The following is a 21,078-nucleotide window of genomic DNA, read 5'->3' as shown; positions in this document are numbered from 1 at the left end:
CCTTGGCGCGGTCCGGAACAGAACCGGCTGCAGATGGTGCAGCCGGCTCATGGCGAATGGACGAGGAGGGGGCCGGTTGGGTCCATGGGCCCGATAAAAAAGTCTGGAGGGCTCGGAGTGGAGGGTGGGCGGGGCGTGCCCTCTCGCAGGACCCGGTCGTGATAGTCCCGAGCAGCGGGCGGCAAAGCGGCCCTCACCTCCTGAAGTACACGCCAGGGAGTACGAGGTCTGGAGAGCCCCATGCGCTGAGCGAGCGTCAGGGGATCCAGCCAGTCTCCCCGGTCGTAGTCCAGGAGGTCTCCGACTTTGGTGACTTCTGCTAGGACCAACCTCTGGCGCACCATGGGGGACTCCGCCACCTGCACACGAAGCTGGGGGTTGTATAGCAGGGGCTCCGCGAGGAGATCTGCCCCCACGGTGGCCGCCACGGACCTGGTCACTGAAAACAGTTTCCAGGTCCTGAGGAGGTCCTGGTAGAAGACCGGCAGCTCGGAGAGGCCTCGCGGAAGACCTCTCGGATGGAGACAAAGGAGCTGCCGGTCATATCGGAGCCCTCGGAAGCGGCGCAGGAAGGCGTGCGCCAATACGCTCCATGCCGGACTACCTGCACCATAAAGGAGCCTCTGCAGGGCCTGGAGGCGGAAGACATGGACCTGAGCGTGCAGACACTTCAGGCCCTGCCCTCCCTCCTCCAGGGGTAGATGGAGAACCCCCGCAGAGACCCAGTGCAGTCCTGACCAAAAGAACTCCAGAATCAACGTCCGGAGGGTGGTCAGGAAGCCCGGGGCCGGGACCAGGGTGTTGAGCCGGTACCAGAGCATGGACAGGACTAGTTGATTGAGCACCAGTGCTCTCCCTCAAAGGGAAAGACACCGGAGTAGTCCTGTCCATTTCCGGAGCCGCTCTGACACTCTGCCCTCTAAACCTAGCCAGTTCTCCGGCGGAGACGGATGCGTGGCAGAAAGGTAAACGCCGAGATAGAGCAGCGGACCCGCGCTCCACCGGATGGCCTGAAGCACGGGTGGGAAGGAGCTCGCCTGCCACCCGTCCCCTACCACCAGGCCAGAGCTCTTGACCCAGTTAACCCGGGCGGAGGAGGCCACCGAATAGATGGTCTGGCAAGCCTCCACCCGCACCAAGTCGCCCGGGTCCTGGACCACGAGGAGCATGTCGTCGGCGTACGCCGACAGGACCAGCCGCAGCTCCGGCTCCAGCAGCACCAACCCTGCCAACCTCCTACGGAGGAGACAGAGGAAGGGCTCGATCGCCAGAGCATACAGCTGGCCCGAGAGGGGGCACCCTTGACGTACTCCTCGCCCGAAGCTGACCGGTTCGGTCAGGGTCCAGTTGAGCCTGACCAAACACTCTGTGGAGGCGTACAGCACCTGGAGAAAACCCACAAACTGGGGCCCGAAGCCAAACGCTCGCAGAGTGCCCAGGAGATACCCGTGGTCCACCCTGTCGAACGCCTTCTCCTGATCCAGGGACAGGAGGGCGAACGACAGACCATCCCTACACCCGAGTTCCAAGAGGTCCCGGACCAGATACAAGTTGTCGAAGATGGTGCGGCCCGGGACGGTGTAGGTCTGGTCTGGGTGGATCACGTCCACCAACACGGACCCTAGCCGCAGCGAGATGGCCTTCGCTACGATTTTGTAGTCCGTGCTGAGGAGCGAGATGGGACGCCAATTCCGTAAATCGCGGAGGTCCCCCTTCTTTGGCAATAAGGTGAGCACGGCTCGCCTGCACGAAAGAGGGAGGACCCCGCCCTGCAAGGACTCGGCCCAGACGGTGACAAGGTCTGGGCCGAGGACATCCCAAAACACGCGGTAGAATTCCACGGTCAGACCATCCATGCCCGGAGATTTATTGGTGGGCATGCGGCGGAGGGCTTCCGAGAACTCGGCCAGAGTGAGAGGCATCTCCAGCCGGTCTCGGTCGCCCGCAGTGACCGTCGGGAGTTCATCCCAGAGCATTCTGCAAGCATTAAGATCGGTCGGATCTGGGGAGAAAAGGCCTGCGTAGAAGGCCCTGGCTCTCCCACACATTTCCGCCGGATCCGTGAGGGGGGTGCCGTCCTCTGCTAGAAGGCAGGTGACGTGCTTTTTAGACCCCCTCTTTTTCTCCAGGGCGTAGAAGAAGCGGGAACCGCGATCCATCTCCCGAAGGAGGCGGATGCAGGATCGAACAAAGGCACCTCGGGCCCGATGGTCCTTGAGGGACCGCAGCTCTTCCCGCTTCTCCCGGCACGCTCCGCAGAGGGATGGATCACCGGGGCTGGCGGCCAGACGCCTCTCCAGCTCTAAGACCTCCCGTTCCAACTGCCCTATCGCCGCATCCCTCCGTCGGCTGGCGCCCCGGGTGTAGTCACGGCAGAAGAGCCGGGCGCGCACCTTCCCCAGGTCCCACCACCATCGCGCCGAGGGAAAGGCACGCCGCTGCCCTCGCCAGGCTAGCCAGAACTCCCGGAAGGACGCCACGAAGCCCACATCCTCCAACAAGCTATTATTAAAGTGCCAATAGGCTGGCCCCGGCCTCTCCGCGCAGAGAGAGGCTGTCACGGTGGCTAGATGGTGATCTGAAAAAGGGGCCGGCCGGACGCTGGAGGAGTGGGCCCGGGAAAGATGGAAGCGTGACATATAGATGCGGTCCAACCGGGAGTGGTACGACCGATGGACCTCCACCCGGACAAAAGTGAATGTCGAAACGTCATCCGGGTGGTGGTCGCGCCAGATGTCCACCAGGGAGTGATGTTCGACGATCTCCCGGAGGACGTCTGCGGCGGCTTGGTGCTGCTCGGTCCCCGAGCGGTCCCGTTCCTCAAGGGTGGCGTTAAAGTCCCCGCCCAGGACCAGGCACTCGCGAGGATCCAAGGTGCCGAGGAAGGCGGACGCCTGCTGATAAAAACACAACCTCTCCGGGCCCAATGTCGGGGCGTAAACGTTGACCAGATTAACCACAAGCCCCTCCATGCGGACCCGGAGGTGCAGCAGGCGGCCCGGCACAGCCTCGGTGACCCCCAGCACCTCGGGCCGTAGGTCGGGGGAGAACAGGGTCGCCACTCCAGCCGTACGAACTGTGAGGTGGCTAAAATAGACCCTGTCCCCCCACTCCAGCCGCCAGCTAGCTTCAGCGGCCGGATCCGTATGGGTCTCCTGCAGGAAAATCACAGAGTACCCCCCCTCCCGAAGGAAGGAGAGCACCTGGCTCCTGCGGAGACCCATCCTACAGCCCCGGGTGTTTAATGTTGCGAAGATGATCGGTGCCATGAGGAGGGCTGGGGGGGATCCTCGCTAGCAGAGACACCCACGGCCTCCGTCGGGCCACGCAACAATCCGTGACCTACCCCATAGGCGATTAAGGAGTCACGGAAGAGGCGGACCCGTTGGTAGGCCGCGGCGGCCTGCCTCCCGGTCCTCTTACCCTCCCCCATGAGGGCCCTCGCGGCCCGGAGGATCTGATGAAAATCCCCCCATCGCTGGAGTGCAAGCTGTACCTTGTTGCGGGAGCCACGGACGTCCTCAAGGAAGTCCCGTAGCTCCTCTCTCAGCGTATGGGGGGGTGGGGTTATTGATCTATGGCTATCCCCCAGCAGGGCCCCTGTCACAGCCCCATGGCCCACCGAGACGGGCAAGCAGGGGGCAGACCCTCGACATGGCGTCCGATGGGCTGGTGCCACGTGGCCCGCCTCAGATCCTGGCTCAATGGGGGGCGGCGGAGGGAAGATAGCAGCCCCTGGTGGGTCGGGACAGGGAAAAACAAAGGCCGCTCCTTGGGGGTCATCCTCTGGGATATGGAAGGAGACAACCCCAGGGGCGGCAATAGCATCATGGGAAGTGGAGGGGACAGGGACGGGGTCGGTGACAGGGGCAGGGTCGGAGTCAGGAATAGGGACAGGGGAAGGGGCGATAGTGGGATCGGGAGCCTCAGCAGCCAGGCCACTGGGGGGGGGGGGTGGCACCCCACAAAGGGGCTCAGGGATTTGCAGGGAGGGAGGTGGGCCCTCGGCGATGCTGGACTCGTGCTCCAAGGCAGATGGTAAGGCCACGGCATCCGTAGGTGGAGAATCAACGATGGGGCCCCCACCCGGAAAGGAGGTCGGCTGTCCCTCAGCCATGAGGGAGTCCCCTGGTGACTCGGGTCCCGGTTGCATGGCACTGGCCGTCGCCTCAAGAGGTTCGGCGGCCGCTAGCGGGGTGCCATCTGCAGCTGGGATGGTGGAAGAGTCCAGGGGCTCCTCGGAGGCAGGAGTGGTAGCAGTGGGTAAGGGGATGGAATACGGGGAAAGGGGGGCCGAGGCGAGGTCGCTCAGATCGAGGCCCGCTGGCAGAGGGTCGTCCTCACCCTGGGTAACCGGGGTCAGACCCAGGGCCTCGATCTCCTCATAAATGGAAGGGAGATCACCTTCCACCACCCCAGGGCTCTCCCTCCTGCACCCGAAGCGACACTCGCCTTGGTGCGTGCAGGGGCTTCAGATTGTAAGGGGGCGAGAGGGGCTCCATCAGGGGTTTCCATAGGAAGGGACACCGGAGGAGGGGTAGTGATTTCCTCCGATGCTGCCACGTCTTCCCTAGCTGGCAATGGTGGACAAAACCCACCCGGGGGCAAAGCGGAACACTCAGCATCGGTTCCCCCCTTCCTGGTCTTCCAGGGGGCTACCGCATCAGATGGAAGGAGTGGAGCTCGAGCCTTCCGCTTGCCCCGCTTCCCCTGTACTAAGGACCAGCCCTCCATGGCATCATCCGGGGGCTGGCTAACAGGAGTTGGGTCAGGGAGCAAGAGCGAAGGCTTAGGGACTCAAGGAGGCAATGGTGGGGCAGCATGTAGGAGGGAGGATTCTCTCTGGGGCATGCCCTCTTCTATGCCCGGTGATATCCCTACCTCACCCTCCTCCACAGGCCCCGCTAGATCGCAGGCGGCAGAGGCGGGGCCCTCTCGCTCGTCTAGGCACACTGGGGGAGATACCCCTTGGGCCCGAGCGGGAGCATTGGTGGGCCGGAGAGGAGGAGGGGCGGCTTCGGGCGCTGGGCAGCTAGGGGCGCCGGCGATGACGGGGCCGGCGCCCTGCCGGGGCTCGGGGGTCCCGGATGTCCCTCCGTGCCGGGCCAAAGGGCAGTCCCTCCGGACGTGTCCCATCGCCCGGCAGAGGTAGCACCGGGCCTCCCCTGTTGAATAATGTACCCGGTAGCGGGCCCCCTGGTAGGGGACCAAGAAGGACCCCTCGAGCGCCTCACCGTCACGTGCCGCCGGCAGCAGTTGTAACTGTACCTGCCGGCGGAACAAGAGGACGTGACGGAGGGTGGGGTCTTTGCAGCCCAATGGGAGAGGGCTGACCACAGAGATCGGCCTCCCCAGGGTAGAGAGGGCGGGTAACAGGGCAGCATTTGGAAGGAAGGGAGGGACAGAAGTCAGGACCAGTCGGGCGCCCAGGTCTTCTAGCGGCTCCAGGGGGACATACACGCCCCCCACCGCCAGGCCCTTCTCCACTGCCTCCTGGGCGGCGGCCTCCAATGCTAGGAAGAAGACGACCTTTCCGTACATCTTGGAGGCCGCCACAATGGCCATGGGCCCCACCACCCTCGCCAACGCCCGCACGTAGGTCTCCACGTGAGGCGAGGTGGGTACCAGGAGGCAACAGACACCATGCTTCCTGGTCAAGGTGGGGAAGGGGCCCCGGCCGCTATAGATGGTAGCAGAGGCGGTGGATGGGGGAGATGACGTAGCGGCAGGCGGGGGGGGCCGCCGCCACCTGGGCGTATGCCCTGGGAGCTGGGGGTAGGACACCCATATAGCTGGTGGAGGGAACAGCAGGGAGGGATGCCGCGGCTTGTTGCGGGGCCGTGGCAGTGGGGGCACCCGCTGCCATGGAGGGCCTGGCTTTTTTAGCGGGGCCTTTACCCTTCTTCGTGCCCTGGCCCTTCCTGCCGGCTGGGGGGACTCCCCCAGAGTCAGAGGGGGCGAGGGACGTGGCAGCAGCGGAGGTCACCTCGTTACCCACCGCTGCCGGAGCTCCAGCAGGGATGGTAGTAGGTGGCTCGGCAGCGGCGGTTGAGGTAGAGGCTAGGGGGGATGATGGTGGGGCCGGTGGAGGAGGGGCAGCAGGGTCTGCCCGAGGGGTCTCACTCTCCTCATCCCCTGCCATAATGAGGATGGGGGGGAGAGCAAACACTGGAGGGGGGGGTAGGGAAAGGGGAAGCAGGTCGACCACTCCTCCCTGCTAGGCTGTAGGCAGGGGAGGAGGGCGCCAATAAAGGGGGGGTGGATGGGGGGCTATCAAGGGCTAGGGGTCAGTCACCGACTCAGGGAAGGTTTCCGGCTCCTCTTGTTGCACCAAGGAAGGGAGGAGATAACAGCATTGGGGGGGTGCAGTGAAATAGAATCAAACTAAAACAGGGAGGGGCACAAGCGCATAGGAGGGGACATGGGCGCATGAGGGGAGGGGCTAATCAGGGCAAGGGGACCGCAGGGGGAAGGGAGCAACCACGTGGGAAATGGGGCAGAGAAACCACGGGGCTAGCTTCGGAGGCTGGGGCGGGTCAAACAAAGGCTACAGAGGGAAAGGGCGGGGCAGACAAACAAACTGGAGCTAGTGAGGGGCTGGGGCAAGGGGGAGGGGCAAAAGGCAGCAAGGGGCAAATGGGTAGGCAGCAGGGGCAAAGCTGGGGGCTTGTTACAGGAGGGAAAGGGTCAGTCCAAAAGGGGGGGCACGTGCACCCACGTGTGCTTGCAACAAAAAAGAAAGTCCTTGCAAGCTGGCTGCTGCGTCAGGCCCAATGGTGGCAACAGGGTGTGGCAAGCCTTGGGGTGCAGCTGAAATCCCAGAGGCAGGAGCTCAAGGTAGATGGTAAGTAGCCAGTGGGGGTGATGGAGGGGGCAACGATGATGGTGGTGGTGGGGACGGGGGGGGGGGGGGGGACACAGATGGACCAGGGGGCAGGCTCCACGCCACACCCCCTGTGTCTCCACAAACACAGTCTAGATCCTCACCACAAGAGCACAGTTCAAAAGTTACTTAGTCCGGGAGGGCCCCCTCCACGTTGGTCTGTAGAATTCCTACACGCTCCCCCACTGGCAGATGGTCCTCTTCTTCTCCTCAGGGCTCCAGCAGCTCTCCAGCAGCGAACGCAGCAGCTCCAGGCGGCAGTCTGGTAGCCAGCAGGAAGGACCCTTCTCAGGTGGAGATGGTGGTGGCATCCCCAGCAGCAGGAGCAATGGTTGGGGTTTCTCCCTCCCCTCCTCTGGGGAGTGGGCCAGCAGGCCCCCCCAAGGGGCTGTAGCTGGAGCAGTAGCACCCAAGGGTGTAGGTGGGTCTAGCAGCCAGCCAGCCAGTAGCAGAGAAAGAGGAGGAGCAGCCCCCTACCTCCCTCCTTCCCTCCAGGGCAGAGGGCTACAGGAGAGTGATCTATGATTCCCAGGTCAGACAGGGTTTCTGTTCCCTGAGTGACCAGAGAAGGGGCTGTACTAGAGTAATCAGGAACCTGCTAGAACCAGTTAAGGCAGGCAGGCTAATTAGGACACCTGGAGCCAATTAAGAAGAAGCTGCTAGAATCAATTAAGGTAGGCTAATCAGGGCACCTGGGTTTTAAAAGGGAGCTCACTTCAGTTTGTGGTGTGAGTGTGAGGAACTGGGAGCAAGAGGTGTAAGGAGTTGAGAGGGTGTGCTGCTGGATGACTGAGGAGCACAAGCATTATCAGACACCAGGAGGAAGGTCCTGTGGTGAGAATAAGGAAGGTGTTTGGAGCAGGCCATGGGGAAGTAGCCCAAGGAGTTGTAGCTGTCATGCAGCTGTTACAGGAGGCACTATAGACAGCTGTGGTCCACAGGGCCGTGGGCTGGAACCCGGAGTAGAGGGAGGGCCTGGGTTCCCCCCAAACCTCCCAATTGACCTGGACTGTGGGTTCTCCCAGAGGGGAAGGTCTCTGGGCTGTTCCCCAACCCACATGGTGAATCTCTGAGGCAAGAAAATCCGCCAATAAGCGCAGAACCCACCAAGATAGAGGAGAAACTTTGTCACAACAGGAAAAGCCCTGGGAACTTTGGAATTTCATTTCCCGTTTGGTCAGCATGGCGAACTCAGTAGCATAGGTAACCATGCAGTCTCAGAATTGCAAATGAGTTCCAGCATGGACCGAAAGGGAGACACTGGATCTGATTGCTGTATGGGGAGAATAATCTGTATAGGCAGAACTCTGATCCAAAAGAAGAAATGCAAATATATTTGCCAAAATCTCACAGGGCATGTTGGACAGAGGCTACAACAGGGACACACAGCAGTGCCACATGAAAGCTGAGAAGCTCAGGCAAGCCTACCAAAAGACAAAGGAGACGAACAGTCGCTCTGGGTCAGAGCCCCACACATGCTGCTTCTGTGAACAGCTGCATGGCATTCTAGGTGGGGACCCTACCACTATCCCATCACTGTCCGTGGACACCTGCAAGGGGGGAGTCTCACGGAACACAGAGAAGGATTTTGCAGATGAGGAAGAGGAGGAGGAGGAGAAGGAGAATGTGCAGCAGGCAAGCGGTGAATCTGTTCTTCCCAGCAGCCAGGAACTTTTCATCACCCTGGAGCCAATACCCTCCCAAGGCGGGATCCCCGACCCTAAAGCCGGAGAAGGCACCTCTGGTGAGTTCACATTTATAATTACAGTACAGGGTTTAAAAGCAATAGTGTTCATGGTCACCTGGTTGAAATAGGGGAATTTTTGTAAGGGGACAGTAAAAGGACCCTGTTCATGCTGGGCTGTTTGCGCTTGGCTAAAAGGGACCATCCTGGAGAATAGCCACGTGGTGGGGGGAGGGGGAAAGGGATCATCCCAAAGAATAGCCACACGGTGGGGTGGGGGTAGGTGTGTGCTGCACATCTACCTGAATGCTACAGCCCCTCCTTTTAAATGTGAAACCCAACCCATTGCTTGCTCTGGGAAAGGGGGGCGCTGCAGTTTGAAAAATTCCCACATGTTATGAAGCCGTAAGAAGCCAACCCAATTTTACTCTCCCTTTTTATCTCCCGCCAGGTGCAAATGTTTTTACACTCCCCCTATCATCTGTCTCTGCGGTTATCTCAGATTAGAAGGCAAAAAAACCACACTCACGATGACATATTTCCAAGCTGATGCAGTTTTCCTGCACTGATAGGGCACAGCTCAATGCATGGAGGCATTCAGTGGCAGAGGTCAGGAAAGAATTGAGTGAGCGCGAAGAGCGGAGGCAGGACGCGATGCTGAGGCTAATGGGGGAGCAAACAGACATGATGAGGCATGAATTGGAGCTGCAGGAAAGCCAACAAGAGCACAGACCCGCACTGCATCCACTGTATAACCGCCAACCCTCCTCCCCATGTTCCATAGCCTCCTCACCCAGACGCCCAAGAACATGGGGGGGGGGGAGGGGAGGCTCTGGGTACCCAACCACTCCACTCTAGAGGCTGGCCCAAGCAACAGAAAGCTGTCATTCAAGCAGTTTGATTTGTAGTGTGGCTACAATAAACAGTTGTAGTGTGGCCTTGTCCTTCCCTCCTCCCCCACCCCACCTGGGCTACCTTGTCTGTTATCTAATTTTTTAAGAAATTATTAAAGAAAGAATGCATGGTTTCAAAACAATAGCTACTTTATTTCGAAGGGCGGAGGGTGGTTGGCTCACAGGGAATTAAAATCAATAAAGGGGGCAGGTTTGCATCAAGGAGAAACGCACACAAAACTGTCACACCGAAGCCTGGCCCATCATGAAACTGGTTTTCAAAGCCTTTCTGATGCACGGAGGTTTTCAAAGCCTCTCTAATCGCCCTGGTGTCTGGCTGCTCATAATCGGACGCCAGGCGATTTGCCTTTACCTCCCACTCCACCATAAATGTCTCCCTCTTACTCTCACAGATATTATGGAGCACACAGCAAGCAGCAATGGGAGTGTTGGTTGTGCTGAGGTCTGATCTAGTCAGCAAACAGCGCCAGCGAGCTTTTAAACCTCCAAAGGCACATTCTACCACCATTCTGCACTTGCTCAGCCTATAGTTGAGAGGGGGGCAAACTACGGCCCACGGGCCACATCCGGCCCCACGGGACCATCTTGCCCAGCCCCTGAGTTCCTAGCCAGGGAGGCTAGCCCCCAGCCCTTCCCCTGCTGTCCCCCATTTCCCGCAGCCACTGGGCTGCGGAGCTGCGTGCTCTGGGCGGTGGAGCTGCGTGCTCCTGCCGAGTAGAGCAGCAGCGTGTCTGGCTCCAGCTGGCATGGCAGCCAGACATGCTGCTCTACATGCTCTGCTCAGCATGGTAAGTGGTCTGGGGCCGGGGGGGTTGTATAAGGGGCAAAGGGTCCCGGGGGGCAGTCAGGGGACAGGGAGCAGGCGGCGGTTGAATGGGGCAGAGGTTCTGGGGGGGGCGGTCAGGGGATGGGGAACAGGGGTGGTTGGATAGGTGTGGAGTCCCAGGGGGCCTGTAAGGGGGCGGTGGTGTGGATGGGGTTGGGGCAGTCAGGGGACTGGGAGCAGGGGGGTTCGATAAGGGGTGGGGTTCCAGGGGGTGGTTAGAGGCGGGGGTCCTGGGAGGGGGCAGTTAGGTGACAAGGAGCAGGGAGGGTTGGATGGGTTGGGGGCTCTGAGGGGGGCAGTCAGGGGGTGGGGGCCAGACTGTTTAGGGAGGCACAGCCTTCCCTACCCGGCCCTCCATCCATTTTGCAACCCCAATGTGGCCCTCAGGCCAAAAAGTTTGCCCACCCCTGCTATAGTTGAACTGCTCCTTACTACTGTCCAGGCTGGCTGTGTAAGGCTTCATGAGCCATGGGAGCAAGAGGTAGGCTGGGTCCCCAAGGATAACTCTTGGCATTTCAACATCCCCAACGGTAATTTTCTGGTCTGGGAAGTAAGTCCCTTCTTGCAGCTGCTCGAACAGCCCAAAGTTCCTAAAGATGCGAGCGTCATGCACCTTTCCCGGACATCCCACGTTGATGTCAGTGAAACATCCCTTGTGATCCACCAGTGCTTGCAGCACCATTGAGAAGTACCCCTTGTGGTTTATGTACTGGTTGGCAAGGTGATCTGGTGCCAAGATGGGGATATGCGTTCTGTCTATCGCCCCACCACAGTTAGGGAACCCCATTGCAGCAAAGCCATCCACTATGACCTGCACATTTCCCAGAGTCACTACCCTTGATAACAGAACATCAATGATTACATTGGCTACTTGGATCACAACAGCTCCCACTGTAGACTTGCCCACTCCAAATTGATTCCCGACTGACCGGTAGCAGTCAGGCACTGCAAGCTTCCACAGGGCTATTGCCACTCGCTTCTCAACTGTCAGAGCAGCTCTCATCTTGGTATTCCTGTGCTTCAGGTTGGGGGAAAGCAACTCACAGAGTTCCAGGAAAGTGGCCTTACGCATGCAAAAGTTTCGCAGCCACTGTGAATCATCCCATACCTGCAACACTATGTGGTCCCACCAGTCTGTGCTTGTTTGCCTGGCCCAGAATCGGTGTTCTACTATATCAACCAGCCCCAGTGCCACCATGATGTCCCAATTGCCACAGCCCATGCTTTCAGGAATGTCTGTGTCCATGCCCTCATCAAAATCCTCCTTGTGCCGGCGTCTCTTAGCCCAGTTCTGTATATACTCAAGGATAATGTGCGAGGTGTTTACAATGCTCACAATGGTAGCGGTGACAGTGAGCTGAGCAGGCTCCATGCTTGCCATGGTATGGCATCTGCAGGAGAGCAGAGTTGCAGCGGAAGCGGTGGATGACGACGGTTAGCAACACGCAGATTTCTGACAACTTGGAGAAATTTGCTATTGAGACTGAACACATTTACAAGAGCAGGAGAGCAGAGTTGCAGCGGAAGTTGTGGATGATGACAGTTAGCAGTCCTACTGCACAGTCTGCTGATAACAGCTCCCAGGACACAACAGCAGTGGTGATGGTGAGCTGAGCTGAGCGGGCTCCATGCTTGCCGTGGTATGGCATTTGCATGGGAAAAAGGCACGAAACGATTGTCTGATGTTGCTTTCACGGAGGGAGGGGTGACTGACGACATGTACCCAAAACCACCACAACAATGTTTTTGCCCCATCAGGCACTGGGAGCTTAACCCAGAATTCCAATGGGCGGTGGAGACTGCGGGAACTGTGGGTTAGCTAACCACAGTGCACCGCTCTGTAAGTCGATGCTAGCCATGGTAGTGAGGACGCACTCCACCGACTTAATGCACTTAGTGTGGACATATGCAATCAACTGTATAAAATCGATTTCTAAAAATCGATTATTTGTAATATCGACCTAATTTCATAGTGTAGACAGACCCTAAGAGTAGAATTTGTCTAAAATTTGAAGCCACTCTTGATCTATAGTGGTAATATGGTTATAGAAGCAGCTTTGAAAATGACAACTGATTCATGTCTTTTTGAATAGTAGCCATCTATAATCTATAATGGTATTAGTATTTGCCCCAAATGGTGATAAACTATGATAATTCCTCTGTAGGTTGTGTTCAAGAAAATTCTTGCTTACATTTATAATTCAGAGAATTACAACAGTACTTCTGAAATGACATACTAGTGCCCAAGTCAAGTCAGGGGGTTTTATGGGGTATAATCAGAGCCATATTTTTGTCAAGGTTACAGGGCCAGCTGCCTAACCTCTGTCTCCCTTCTTGTCTCTAAGTGCACTCCTTCACGTCTCAGGCTTTGTACGTTCATCTCTCCTGGAATGGAATCATGCAATTCTCCCACTCTAAAGGCTGGGCCCAAGACTACAGTAAGTACTCTGTATCAATCATGCTGACCCAGCAGGTCTGACTAGGTTCAGCACCTGTGGCTCTTTCTTTGGGAGTCTGTGAGCAGTGGTGAATAGAGTAACCAGACACTTTAATTACTTTGTTTATTAATTTCAGCAGTAGGAAGAAAGCACTTAGAGAAAGAGGATTTTAAAAACAACAGTCTATAGGTATGTCTATCTTATTTAAAGCTTATCATCTCCTGATGATAGTGTAGGAAAGCTTAGTTTCTTCAGACATGCCAGAGGATGCCTGTGTCAGTCTGACTTTAATTAGCCCCCAACAAACTGACTCCCCCATAAAAAGAGTCTCTTTTAATCCATCCTGAGGTCCTTTGTTCCTGTCAGTTCCCAGGCTTCAGTCCTGCTTCTTAAACCCAGATCAGTAGGTTCAGCAAGAGACTGAAGCAGATTCCTCAATCATTGGCACTCCCTTTGTCCCATAACAACCCTCAAGTGTGCATGGGGAGTGCCCTATCTTAAGACATTGTTTAGCTTCCTGCTCGTTTTTCTTACAACCTGCTATTAAATTAAACCAATATAGTCATGCAGTGATCATCCCAATAACCAGGTCTACATACATCAGTCATATTTTAATACAGACCAACTTCACATCCGCCACAGCTTGATATCTGAGGATCACAGTGTGTCCTTTTTGGATTATTAATATGTGAGTTTTTAATACCCAAATACAAGCTATTTAGAGGCGTCTCTTGTGCTTAAAACTAAGATCACTGAAATAAGACAACACTGAAAGAGATACAGAGATGTTATGTGACCACATAAGAGTTCTTTTTGGCCAGATGTCTATAAGCGTATAAGAATGGATTGGCTGATGAGGTTTTCAGTAATTATAAGAAAAACTGTTCTTTAAAAATGGTACTTTGGAACTGCACATTGGCCCCATTGAGGTTTTATATCTTCCTCTGAAGCATTAAGATAGATACTACTGGAGAAAGATTGGAAGGCCCTTTGCTATGTTCTGGAACAGCAATTCTTATTTGATCCCTTTTTGGACCATATTTTTAAAAGAGGCCTACAAAAGTACATCTCTAACATTTGCAAGTATATATGATTATATGTACAAAAGCCTGCTTTGCATATGCAACTACAGAGATTTTCTTGTGAAAATGGGTACTTTTCCAAATATTGTGGGAACATTTTTAAGAAGTTGCTTTGAAAATTTAGCCATATGTGTCCCTCCACCCCAGTCAAATTTGCTTAGTTAGTTAACAAAAATAAGTCTTTGCTATTGCCAGAGCTGCTGAATCAGAATAGCTGCCAAAGAATGAGCTGGATCTATTCTATTCTGCCTCAGGAATTAAATGCATAACAGAACTGCCAGTCTGCTGATTTCTGACTCCATAGTCTCAATCATTGATGATGAATAGTGAGTAACACACGAACGAGAAAGAATACTGCTTTGTTTTCAGACATTTGGTTGCAGTACTTGCATAAACTGCCTTGTGTAAACTGAGAAATTGGATATCAAAGTCATGGAGAGACACTAATTATGGCTGACAAGATGTCACTGTTACAAAGTTGTTTTCTGACCATGATCTTATTCAGTTAATATGCTAATTGTAAAAAAAGCTGCAGTCACACTGAGTAAAGAGGGTATGTGTTTAAACATTGCGACTTAAGTTGAAGCTAAGCCTCCTTTTTCAAAGTGTAGTCTACAGAAGGTAGACAACAATTTAAGAATTCTGAGGCCTAGGCAATTTCCCCCCAAAACAAGGAATTCCTTGCATCTCCCTTATAACACTGAGAAGCTCTCAGTTTCTTTGTCTTCTCCATCATTTAGGGCTTCTGTTGCAGTCATCAGACTAGGATTTACTGTCTAATCATTAAAATTATGTCTACATAGCAGCTAGGAGGTATAATTCCTAACTCAGGTAGACTTACACCTGCTAGCTCTGCTCAAGCTAGTATGCTAAAATTAGTAGTGTTGCCGTGGCTACACAGGCAGCAGCTCTGGCTGGCCACCCAAATACAACCCCACCTGACCCGACCTATATATACACTTCTCACACTGTAACCACTCTGCTATTTGTAGCTGCTAGCATGTGCTTGTGCACCTGCATCCAAGCTGGGAATTACACATTCCAGCTGCTGAGGAGATATACCCTAAAGGGTTTATTCAGGCATTGATACAAATGTATAACTGCCATTAGGAACTAGTAGAAGTTAAACACTTGTAAAGACAGCACAACAGACCACTAGAAACAGCAAGTCACAGAATCAGGTTTCACATCAAAACATTATAGTTATGCAATAACTTTTAATGGGAGATTAATAGAGGAAAACTTTACGAATGGCAGCCTAAAGACATCCTGTGGTAAATACTTAGCGTGCCAACAAATATTTGATATTTGTATCTTGTACAACACTGAATTCCTTAAAATCCTGGTTCCCAATCCCCATCCCTCTCCCTCAAACAACCCACATTTGAATTAATTGTAGGACTACACATGCTCATATAAAGCTTGTGGGTTGTTAGTTGTGACAAATGTGGAAATATTTTTATTTTGTATAGAAGCAAATTTATTTGCTTGGTAGTATAACAGAGTCAACCTCCCTTGTGACCAGGAGTCAGAGGTGAAAGTAAGCCAGTCCGGTCCGGTATGGCGTCTTGGCAAGAGCTAGTACGCCGTGCTGGACTGGACCAGCTTCCCCAGGCTGGCGATTTAAAGGGCCCGGGGCTCCCTGCAGCGGCCAGAGCCCCGGGCCCTTTAATCACCACCCGAGTTCAGCTGCCAGAGCCCTTGGGTAGCAGCAGCAGGGCTCCGGCGATGATTTAAAGGGCCCTTTAAATCACCCCTGAGCAGCTCTGCAGCTGGTAGCTCCTGGGGTAATTTAAAGGGCCTGGGTATTTAAAGGTCCCGCCTCTTCTGGTTGAGGCCACACACCCTGCTCAGGACTCCGGTGTACCGGTAAGTCCTTTAAGTTACTTTCAGACCTGCCAGGTGTGGTGTAGCAGCTCTGACTGGGCAAGCACCCCTTGCTGACACTTGCTCCAGCAGTTCCTCTTCTAGTGACTTGGCTCTCCAGCTGGGTCACCATCTTAAGTCCACTCCTTCCAGGGTCACAATTGTCCCAACTGAAAGTCCCAAAAGTGTCCTTAACACAAACAAAAATCCTTCCCCTTCTCCGAGACTCTTCCTCAGCCTGTAGCCCACTTGCTGGGCTCAAAACCCTTAAAGTGGAGTCAGTAGAGGAACCGAGCCCGATCATCCACTCTGGATCCAGGGCCCTTATTTGAAAAGCTAGGTATGCTCTATCTGTGTTGTACTTTTCCCTGTGTCACTTACTACCCAGCCTCTTAAGTTCCCATCTAGGTCTGTCTCTTTCCCACTTAATGGGGTCTCTCCCAGCAGGGCCGGCTCAGGCTTTTTTGCCACCCGAAGCGGCGAAGAAAAAAAAAATAAAAAAGCTGCGATCGGCGGCAATTCGGCAGGAGCTCAAACGCCCTGCTTCATTCCTGGGCGGCAATTCGGAGGTGGGTACTTTGCTCAGAGACGGACTGAGGGACCCGCCACCAAAATCCTGGATATGCCGTCCCTTCCCATTGGCCGCCCCAAGCACCTGCTTCGTTCGTTGGTGCCTGGAGTCAGCCCTGTCTCCCAGGCTGCTCTGCCTGGACAGCGAGCTAGCTTGTTTGGCCTTGTCTTGCCTCCTTCTCTCTTTCTCTTTTGGCCTTGTCTTGCCTCCTTCTTTCTCTCGCTCTCTGTCTCACACACATACACACCACTTTCCCCAGCTGGCCTTTTATTACCACTTAAGCCTTCATTCATTCTTCATTCTTAAGCCTTTCATTCCCATTACTGCAGCCACCTTTTTTCTTTATGGGGTATTTGCTTGAGGCTTGGTTTACATTACCAACTTATGTCTGTATAATTATGTCGACAAGGGTTTGGGAAATCCACACCCTTGAGAGAAGCAGTTATACTTTCTGAACTCCTGGTACAGACAGCGCTATGTTCATGGGAGGGCTTTTCCTTTTGACACAGCTACCGTCTCTCAGGGAGGTGGAGTACCTACATTAGCAGGAGAAGCTCTCCTGTCAGCATAGGTAGCATCTTCACTAAGCACTACTGTGCCACTGCAGCTCTGTAAGTGTAGACAAACACTTATTCTCCTGAGGTGGGGCTGATTCTGTAATCAGGTTGACTTAACCCAGGTTCTCCAGCCCACTGGGCAAGCCACCCTGTTATAGGAAAGATTTCCAGAATCCTTCCAGTACTTAAGAAGATGTTTTGACATCATGAAACGGCTGACATTCAGTGCAAAAAAATGTACAGTAGTGATATTATGAAGGCACTGGTGGCTGTTAGCATAACTAGCATGACTAAGGGCATGGCTACACATGCAGATGTAGAGCGCTGTGAGTTAAACCAGCCCTCGGAGAGCGCAGTAGGGAAAGTGCTGCAGTGTGTCCACACAGTCAGATTCAAGCGCACTGGCGTAGTCACATTAGCAGTTCTTGCAATGCCACAGAGAGCAGTGCATTGTGGTAGCTATCCCAGCATGCAAGTGGTTGCAATGTCTTTTTCATAGGGGGGGTGGGGTAGAGTGAGACAGGGAGTGTGTGGTGTGTATGTGGGGGGAGAGAGTGTGGGTTTTTGTGGGGCTGAAAGCATGTTAGCATGCTGTCTTGTAAGTTCAGACAACAGCAGAACCCTCTCCCCTCTGCCTCTCTCTCTCACACACTCACAGCAAGCAACATTCCACACTAATGGCTTGCTTTGTCCCAGAGCAGATAAGCATGCCGGCTGTCAGAAACGGAGCTTTGAAAGGGCATATCCACATTCCTACAGCCAAGTTCAAAACAATGACAAGAGTGGCCACTTCATTTAAAGGGCTTATGGGACGTTTTCGGAGGCCGATCAAAGCGCAATAATGCAACACCTCATTCACACTGATGCTGGGGAGTTTCAGCCGAGGTGCAGCAAGCATTATGCTTCTTGTGGAGGTGGATTACCAGGAGCGCTCCAGCTGCAGAGTCCAGGCGCTCTAAGTGCCTTGCCAGTATGGACGGGTCATGAGTTAGGGTGCCTGGGGCTGCTTTAATGAGCTCTAACTTGCAAGTGTAGCCAAGCCCTTAGTTGGGTATTGCTTACAGGAGAGGAATCTGTTTCCCACCACAAAATGATACTTTTTAAAATTTAGCATACAACAATCTAAATTGCATGTATTGAACATAGGTCTCTGGCTAAGAAGGCCAATTAACTGCCTAGGGTACCTTCCAACTCTGAATTTCAAGGACAGAGGAAAGAGCAATCCAGTGTCTGTTGCTGCTGTGCTCAGTGCCTGAAGGAAGCAGATTTATAGTTATCTGTAAGAAAGTGATTTATTATAGAAATATTCTGTTATCCATAAAACTTTTCTCCCATGGGCATTAAGAAAATTTACTGACCTGATATTGAATGAAGCCTGGGTTAGACAGATATAATACAGATCCTGCTGGCTTAAGGTAGCAAAATTGCTCTTTTTCTAGTTCTACTACCAGCAGGTCTCTTCCCCATAACTTAATTAGCTATATAATTATAAAACAACTAATTAGATTAACAGTCCATTTGAGAAAGCAACCTGGAGGGGTTCTGTATGGCTAATGATATATAACCATTTGTCTGATGTGCAGCATGCAGCACTTTGTTAGACCTAAAACTTTTCATTCAACCACTACTTAAGTTTTAAATACTAGAGGCCAGTCGCTGACTGCCTGTTTAATAAAAGCACAACTGGAGGGTTCACACTGTGCACAGCTTAAGCAACATTTAGATGGTGATGTTTCAACATGAGACTATCAGCCAACGGCATTTTAGATTTTAAGTTTTAAGCTCCAAACCACCCTTGCAGGCTGTATCCCTGCAGAGATCTCACAGTGAAATATTCAGGACAAATTGCCGGATTGCCTTGTTATGAATGTTTGTGCAGCCTGGGGAGACAACTGAAGGTGCTTTCTCCCTTCCCTCAACTTGCTCTTCTATGCAAGGTTCAGCCACACTCAAGTGTTGTACACCAGGACTAGGGGACTCCAGTGGCAAGAATAACTGTAGAAACCTTATAAAGAGCCAAAGAGAGGTTATGACATTGTTCTCATGCATGAACATATACAAGCAAAGCTGGATTGGCACGGGGGAAGTACACACTACTCCCTGTTAAAGGATATAGAATCAGCTGCTGCTGCTTGTGCCTCCCCAGCACAACAGGGAGCATCTCTGGGAACTGCTATTAGTGCACAGCTCATCCTTCTGTATCCCTCCCACCTGCCAATGTGAGTTTGAAGCCACAATCTAGCCCAAGATTATGTGCGAGAGTTTGTGCACCATCAAATGAAAAGATCCCACACTGCTTAAAGTGCAACAGAATAATGACTGAACAAGACCAGCTGCAAGTTCAGAACTACTGTGTTTTTAGACACCCACCATCTGACATGCTGTTTAAATTGCATCTGTACTAATCAAAAGGGTGTTAATTAGACCTTTTTAAAAAAAAGATGAGATAAAATGAAAGTGACAAATAACTGGGCCACCCCAAAGGACAACTTGTGCCACTGCACAGGGGACCAGAGATCAGGGATGAGCTTGGTTGTTTGTTCCCAGGACTGAAGTGCAATGGAAGCAGCTCCTCGAGGGAGAGTGAGGTCTTTGAGATATACTTCAGATAAAATTATGGATTAGGACTGACACAGGAGTGTCATTAAAGCTGCAGAGAGAAACACATCCAGGCCTATTTGTCTGCTTAGTATGTCGCCACAACACAGGGCCTTTGTTGCGAGAGAAAGGAGACTAGAGAAGAAGGGTGGACATGTTCCCTTAGAGGAAAATGGCTGTCAAGTCTCCTATATTAAGCCAGGATTGCCTCCAATCAGCCTTTGCCATGATAAGGTCATTAGAGGACTCATATGATTTCTTATACCAAATTATCTCTCTTTCTTCACCCTAGGCTTGAAAACCCAAATCACCACATTCTGATCAAAAGTAGTGCCGTAACAGTGGAAATGTATTTATTAGTCAAATATTGCTCATAAGTAGAAGAAAGGAAGGGGGTCTAGGTAGACATTTGGGGATTTTCTTATGCATTTATCTATACATATCACTATTAAGGTACGTCTACACTAGCAACTGTACACGTCTATGTGCGTGGTTGTGCCATAACTCACCTATTGTCCACATTTAAACCCCAGGAGCACATGTCTGAAGGCAAGTAGAAGGCAAGTAAGATAGCATGCCTGGCCTGAGGGTTGTGGGTAAGTACATGCCCAGACTGTGGCACGGCCCCATGCATGTGCCAGTTTTCAGTGTGGATAGGGAGCACTGTGGTGGATACTAGGTCTCAAGTTTCAATTGTTCTCCACCTCTATTCCCACAATTGTCTACCACTCCTGTATGCATATTTCAGCAAATTTCTGGTGTAGCAGCTGGGTCTTAAGGTTCAATTACAGTGAAAATCTGTTTGGTCTACCATCATAGCTGATCAAACTGCTCCATTCAACAATATGTAGAGGGGTGACCATTAGTAGAACCATCTCTCTGGCATAGACTGCCGGATCTCCTCCATGGGAATGGAAAATCACCTGTCTTTTCCATTCTGGTACCCTGAAAACTACTATGTTCTCCAAATGTTGGTCAGCCCTTAAAGAAGAAATTGTAAACTGGACATAAACATGGCCCCTGGAAGGGACTACTCCTTCCCCCCACCCTCCACCCTCCAACTTGAGACAGAGATAATCTAACAGTTGTATTCCTGGAATACTGAAAAGTATCAAAATTGTGGCCTTCTACAGCAAAGTAATGTTATGTGAAGGGGATTTTTCAGCTTGTTCCAAAGGCCAGAAGTATAATGCTACCCTTCTGTTTGAATTGACAGGACCTTCAGCTTCTGAAAGTGAAACCATGACACCAGGAGGGCAGAAGCAGCACCCCACAGACAACAGGAGGCAGACAGAGAAGGACCCTGAAAGAGCAGCTCACAAGGATGGATAGGAGAAACCAGGAGCAGTTTGAATTCCTCAGGATGTGGGAGGAGTGGGATATTCAGCAAGAAGAGACACTGATGAACTGGTTCATGGAGCAGGCAGCACATATAGGGAATGGGAGCATTCCTTAATGGAGAGGCTCATTGAACTGGTAGTCGAATGAGTTTGGGTTCTGCTGAGGCCACAGAACCAGAAACTGCCACCTCCTCCTCCTCCAGCTGTTGCCCAGGGTGCTGCTGAGCCATGGAATCCTGATTCAAGAACCCCCCCCAAGTGACCTGAAAGAGAACATGGAGACTGCAGGATTCCCAGGACCTCATCCTCCATCAGCACC

General features: G+C 53.0%; 1 long non-coding RNA gene across 1 annotated transcript in view; it reads left to right on the top strand.

Moving 5' to 3' along the window:
- The window catches only part of LOC122174704 (uncharacterized), a 36,698-nt gene extending 15,922 nt beyond the window's left edge, over nucleotides 1-20,776 (top strand). The window contains exons 2-3 of the long non-coding RNA XR_006176874.2: nucleotides 12,653-12,745; nucleotides 20,636-20,776. This is a non-coding gene — a long non-coding RNA (uncharacterized LOC122174704). The remainder of the gene's footprint in view (nucleotides 1-12,652; nucleotides 12,746-20,635) is intronic.
- Nucleotides 20,777-21,078: the final 302 nt, after the last annotated feature.

The sequence above is a fragment of the Chrysemys picta genome, chromosome 2 (assembly GCF_011386835.1).
Source record: "Chrysemys picta bellii isolate R12L10 chromosome 2, ASM1138683v2, whole genome shotgun sequence".
NCBI lineage: Eukaryota > Metazoa > Chordata > Testudines > Emydidae > Chrysemys > Chrysemys picta.
This window is presented reverse-complemented; position numbering and strand designations above follow the sequence as displayed.